At 46.0% G+C, this 6571-nt stretch overlaps 1 pseudogene; it reads right to left on the minus strand.

Moving 5' to 3' along the window:
* Positions 1-4284: 4284 nt before the first annotated feature.
* LOC113405811 lies at positions 4285-6360 on the minus strand (annotated as a pseudogene).
* Between the last annotated feature and the right edge of the window lie 211 nt (positions 6361-6571).

The raw sequence follows: 6571 nt of genomic DNA on the forward strand, positions 1-6571 counted from the left end.
TGGTTTGGTGTGAGAGATCACTCACGCAGTGCCAGGACACAGATTTCAGCTTGCAGGCAGCCATGGTAAGACATATAGTCTTTGGGCTTTTTTAACCTTCTTAACATGTGGGGATGGTTTCAAACAGTTCTGCCCTCATTTCCCATACCAAGCACCCGTGCCATTTAAAATGGGTTTGCAATGTAAAAGGAGGGGCTGCGATTTCAGGTTTAACATGCAGCACAAACCCAACTAACTCCCCTCCCCCTCACACCCAATTCTCTGGGATGGTCACTTCACCCCTCCCCCCCACCGCGTGGTTAACAGCGGGGAATATTTCTGTTCAGCAGACCAGGAAGGGGCACCTCTGAATGTCCCCTTAATAAAATTGCCCCATTTTAACCAGGTGACCGTGAATGATATCACTCTCCTGAGGATAACAAAGAGAGATAAGGAATGGATGTTGTCTGCATGCCAGCAAACACCGGGACCATACGCTGCCATGCTTTGTTATGCAATGATTCCAGACTACGTGCTACTGGCCTGGCGTGGTAAAGTGTCCTACCGTGGCGGACGGGATAAGGCAGCCCTCCCCAGAAACCTTTTGCAAAGGCTTTGGGAGTACATGAAGGAGAGCTTTCTGGAGATGTCCCTGGAGGATTTCCGCTCCATCCCCATACACGTTAACAGACTTTTCCAGTAGCTGTACTGGCCGCGATTGCCAGGGCAAATTAATCATTAATCATTAAACACGCTTGTTTTTAAACCATGTGTAATTTTTGCAAAGGTACACTCACCAGAGGTCCCCTGTGTGCCCTCAGGGTCTTGGGTGAGTTCGGGGGTTACTGTTTCCAGGTCCAGGGTGACAAACATATCCTGGCTGTTGGGGTAACTGGTTTCTCCGCTTCCTTGCGAGCTATCTATGTTCTCTCCATCCTCATCTTCCTCGTCCGCCGAACCCGCTTCCCCATTTGCAGAGAGGGACTCATAGAACACGCTTGGGCTAGTGGTGGCTGCACCCCCTAGAATGGCATGCAGCTCCGCGTAGTAGCGGCATGTTTGCGGCTCTGCCCCGGACCTTCCGTTTGCGTCTCTGACTTTGTGGTAGGCTTGCCTTAGCTCCTTAATTTTCACGCGGCACTGCTGTGCGTCCCTGTTATGGCCTCTGTCCTTCATGGCCTTGGAGATCTTTTCTAATGTTTTGCCGTTTCTTTTACTGTTTCGGAGTTCGGCGAGCACTGCTTCATCTCCCCAGATGGCGATCAGATCCCGTACCTCCCTCTCGGTCCAGGCTGGAGCTCTTTTGCGATCCTGGGACTGGGACTGGGACTCCATCATGGTTACCTGTGCTGATGGGCTCTGCATGGTCACCTGTGCTCTCCACGCTGAGCAAACAGGAAATGAAATTCAAACGTTCGCGGGGCTTTTCCTGTCTACCTGGCCAGTGCATCTGAGATGAGAGTGCTGTCCAGAGCGGTCACAATGAAGCACTGTGGGATAGCTCCCGGAGGCCAGTAATGTCGAATTCCGTCCACACTAACCCAATTCCGACCCCCTAAGGCCGATTTTATCGCTAATCCCCTTGTCGAGGTGGTGTTAGGAAACCGGTTTAAAGGGCCCTTTAAGTCGACAGAAAGGGCTTCGTAGTGTAAACGTGTCCAGGCTTAAGTCGATTTAACGCGGCTAAAGTCGACCTAAACTCGTAGTGTAGACCAGGCCTTAGCTTAAGAACAGAGCCTCAGACTGTCACAATACGAGAAGGCCCTTACACAGACAGACAGTGATTTTGATTCTTTCTTTTATACCTCTATAACTAGCTAAGCGATAAGAATACATGTAAATTCCTAAAGTCTAGGCCTTTACAGACAGGCCTGAGTATCTATATCCTAACACTCCACCCCTATTTTTTCTTTTTCTTTTGGGATCCTCCTGCCCAGGTATCCCTGGAAAAGCATAGGACATATGGCAACACATTTCCTGATAGGGCCAGACATTAAGGTGGAAGGTGTTGATATTTTATTTGTCCCACTGCCCCTTGTGTAGTACAGTGTCCTGCACCTTTTCTCGTACGGGCATACCACACCTATTCCAATTAGTGTTCCACACTTCCCATTATAGTGGGCCTGAGAAGGTTGGGTTCGGGTTGTCTTGCACACTGCGGCGGGGGGAGAGCTTACTACATTACTTATAGGTTATTTTTATATGCAACGTAACACAAGTACAGTTACCAATACACAATTCACAGCAACACCGAGTCCTGACCACTGCAGTATGGTTTAATATCCGAGCCACCACCAAAACACGCCTCTCCTCCTTTGACAAGGTTAAAATTTTAATGTGTCCAGTTGCTGGCAGTTGCAACAAGCTGCCCCTGCAGGTTTTGCATGCTTTTGTTTACATTATAAGTCCATTGAATGTCCACAGAGAATTGGGTTATTGTTTAAACCAACTTAACCACTTGGTATGGAATCAGGCAGTATGTCCCGGTTTGATTATTCACAGCAATAAGATTTACAGATCCATTTGTGCTCCAAAGTCCAGATAGCAGCATATAGATGTGTGTAGTTTGGTTATGGGCTGGTGTAATTGTGTCCCCTAGTAATATGTACATTTTTAGCAAAACACCTTATACACAGTACACCCAGTTGTCCTTCCCTTGCCATAGGCCATTGATCCTGCTCCTCCATAGTTATAGGAGACAGGCACATCCAAACATTTTCTCTGGATTTACACCATTTTACACACCCCTCCATTGATTCCCAGTGAGCTCCTCCCCTTCTCATTATTCCCATAGGGCTTGTGGGGCCCACCTTAGTTGCCGTTCTATTTTCAGGCACCATGGTAGCTATTACACAGGTGCTGGCCTCCTAGTTGAGCATTTTGCATTTCCATACACGTTTCCCCCCCAGGTCAGCCTTTTGAAGCCATCCCCCACCCACGTCATGCTAGCAACAAGACAAACACCACAGACAAACACACAAAACATAGATCCATGGTATTTTGGGTTATTTTTTGCTGGCGCCAGCTTGTTTGTAGAGTGTCTGAAAAACAAAAAACAAAACAATTTTCACCCCTCTGGTGGGGACAGATTATTGCTTAATAATAATACCAATTCCTTTTACAAATTTTCTTGCTAATTGCAGGAAAAACAGAAGAATTACCTCCAGGCTGTCCTTATATTGTTTTATAGTCAGGCTAGTGAATTACCCCACTTACTGGTCATTTATGAAATTCATGAGGTGGTGTGCCTTAGTTTCCCCTCTTGTACAACAGACCAGGTTTGCAATAGTTTTTTTGCTGTACCAAGCTTTAAGTTTATTTTTAGGTAATACCTGAGAGACAGCTTCAGATTTTAGCTTTGTGTACACACACACACACACACACACACACACACACACACACACCTTAGGGTTAACCTGTCCCCCTTATTTTCAGGCTTGACTTGTTTTTTCACCTCCCTCTTCTGGAGGGCCATAATCTGAGTCTTCTAGTAGCTTGTTTGCTGACCAGATGTATTTATTATTTGTGGGTTCTTTGTGCTGTACTTATGGGTAGTTTCCTCCTTCCCCCATCAGCTAGGTAATTTGAATTTACACAGAGGCTTTCTTGGCTTGCCTTTGGATTCAAAGCTATCAGCAGTTCAGAGACTGTCTTAAAAAGGACACATTCCACTTCCACCAGAGTTCTGATTACTTTTCACTTTCATCTCCTGCTCCAAAACGCACAGAGATCTGAAAAAGAAAGCACAATCTATTGTGGCTCCTTTTGGAGCCCTAATAAGATTTTAATTAAGTACCATGTTTTGTTTGCTTTTCTTTTACCCCTTTTCCAATATACACTGCACATATCCTGGGAAAGAGTTTAACCTCCATAATAATATTAGCCATATTAATTTTACACAAGGTGTAACTGCCTCCCCCGTGCCCACAGAGTTTTCATGCACCCCCACCAAAGCAACAGTCTGATCCCCCAGAGCCACCCCAAGGCTCAATGTTCCCATCATTGCTCCCCTTTTCCTTTTCTTTTTCCTGTGCACACACACAGCCAAATGATTTCCAGATTTCTAAGTATATTATGTCAACACAGATACCTCCATCAACCAAATTTAAAATCTCTCCAAAAATCAAAATCAGTCCTGGTGGCTTTCCCCTCCTACTTCAAACTATTTTGTCACTAGGAACAGCATTTATCCTTTAGAAGAAAGTTAAAGTCTTATCCTGATATTTTGGGGACTACATTTTATTTTTTGTCAACATGGATTTGCTCAGTTGTTTCAATATTGTGATCAAAGAAGTAGCAGCATCTTTTGCAAATCTTCACCTCCTTCAAGAAAGTATCTTCCACTGTAGAAGCCTTCTCAGGACAACCTTCACTTCCTTGTTCCTCAGGCTGTAGATCAAGGGGTTCAGCATGGGGATCACCACTGTGTAGAACACAGAAGCCCACTTTTCCTGGTCCATTGAATAGCTGGACCTGGGTCTCAGATACATGAAGACTGTGGTTCCATAGAAGATGGTAACCGCCATCAGGTGGGAAGCACAAGTGGAGAATGCTTTGAGTTTCCCTTCGCCAGAGCGGATCTTCAGAATGGTGGAAACAATGAAACTATAGGAAACGAGAATTTCCACTGACGTGAATATGCCCAGAAACATAGCACATATAGAGAGCACCATTGCACTGATGTGAGTGTTGGAGCAGGAGAGCGCTAGAAGTGGGGGGATGTCACAGAAGAAATGATTGGTGACATTGGAGCTGCAGAAGGATAATCTAAACGTAGAAATTGTTTGTATCATAGCATTCACAAAGATAAGAGCTGGCCACCAGCTGGGCACACACTCTCGGGGACATGAGGCCTATGTAGAGCAGTGGGTTACAGATGGCCACGTAACGGTCATATGCCATCATGGCCAGCAGGAGGCACTCTGTGCTTCCAGAGAGGACAAAGAAAAACATCTGTGCAGCACAGCTGGGGTAGGAAATGTGGTTTTTCTCTGCTAAGAAATTCACCAGCATTTTAGGAGTGATGGCTGAGGAAAAAGTACATGGGAGTGTGGAGTCAGGGGTTGATCTTGATTAACACAATCATCCCAAGATTCCCCACCAGGATAACAAGATACATTGCTAAAAACACCGCAAAGCACAGAGCCTTCATCTGTGGACTGTCTGTTAACCCTGAGAGGATGAACTCAGTCACCATGGTGTGATTTTCCTTCTCCATGTCCAGAGCACACATGCATGATCTGCTGATATAAAGGAGGAATCAGATGAGTAGAACCAAACTGAAAGGCAAATTCATAAGAAACACACAATTGGCTACCCTTGGATTACCACATTTCGGCAGCAGAATACCTTTTGCAACCACTGCTTCCAGTCCTCCTGCTTCCTGGTTTCCTCAATATTTTGCTCCCTATTGCCCTCCCCACTGCCTCCCTCTGACCCTATCTCTTCCAGATCCCCAGGAATCCTGCTCCATGAGACCCCACTGCTATCCCACCTATTGCCTCTAGCCCTACCAGTTCTCTCCCTCCCTTGGAGCACCTGCTCTCTAAACCCCCTCTGCTCTTCCAGCCACTGTCTCCAGCCTTGGGACCCCCATAGCATCTGTTCCCCGAACCCACCCTTCTCCTGCTCCCACTGCTCTCAGTTCCCCTCCCCTGCCCTGCTGGGTGACCTGATCAGCTCGCCTCATAATATCCTTCCCCTTCCTCGCAGTGCCCCTGCTACTAATTCCAATGTATAATTACTAATTTAATAAGTTTGTCCAGGAAAATGAACATTATAAGCATATGTCAGGAAACAGAAAAATATTGTAGCGCTGATCTTGTCATTTACATTTTAAATGGATAATGTGTAAGTGTTGTTCTTGTGATGTACTGCAATAGGAACTGTTTTAAGAAAAAAGAATTAATGGCTGCTGTGTGTGTATTAGTATATCCCTTCTGCTCAGTGATGTTGGCAGCAGCAAGGGCTGGGTTCAATATCTAGGGGTTCTTCTTAACTTAAAAAACAGAACTGGCTCAAGCCCCTATCCAGAAATCTGGTAAAACTAGCCACCACCCATGGCACTTCTAAGAGGCCATACTTCCTCATGGAGTCTATGTATAACAACATAATTTTTTTATGAAAAGGGAGAGGAAATGCAGCATTAATTTGGGAACCATTAATTTGCAAACCATAAGTAAACACCCACTCCACAGTACCTTGAGCAGTAGTCCTTTGCTTCAGTGGTGTGAAAATCTGGCAGGCTAATGTCCACCCCCCTTTCCCTCCGCTGCACCCCACTCACAGTTGACCAAAGTCAGCAAAGTCACAGAGTTCAGGAGCATGTTCATGTGGGTTCACCTCCCACCCTTGAAGTGGGGGCTGAGCAATGCCTTTGCTCTAGCCACTGCTCACCACTGCTGCTTCTAGCCACTGTCACTGCCACTGCCTCTCACTGCAATGCTGTCTTCTGAGGGTCCACCACTCAGCCCAGTTTTTAGTGATTTCACTGAGTAGTAGGGAACCTCACTGCTGCTGTGTCTTCTGCATTATCTTTCACTGCGCAACTATTTGCATACCAAGTCTAAAGTTCAGCCCCCTAGCCCTGCTC

Source organism: Terrapene carolina, unplaced genomic scaffold (assembly GCF_002925995.2).
Source record: "Terrapene carolina triunguis isolate 2854851 unplaced genomic scaffold, T_m_triunguis-2.0 Scaffold51042, whole genome shotgun sequence".
NCBI lineage: Eukaryota > Metazoa > Chordata > Testudines > Emydidae > Terrapene > Terrapene triunguis.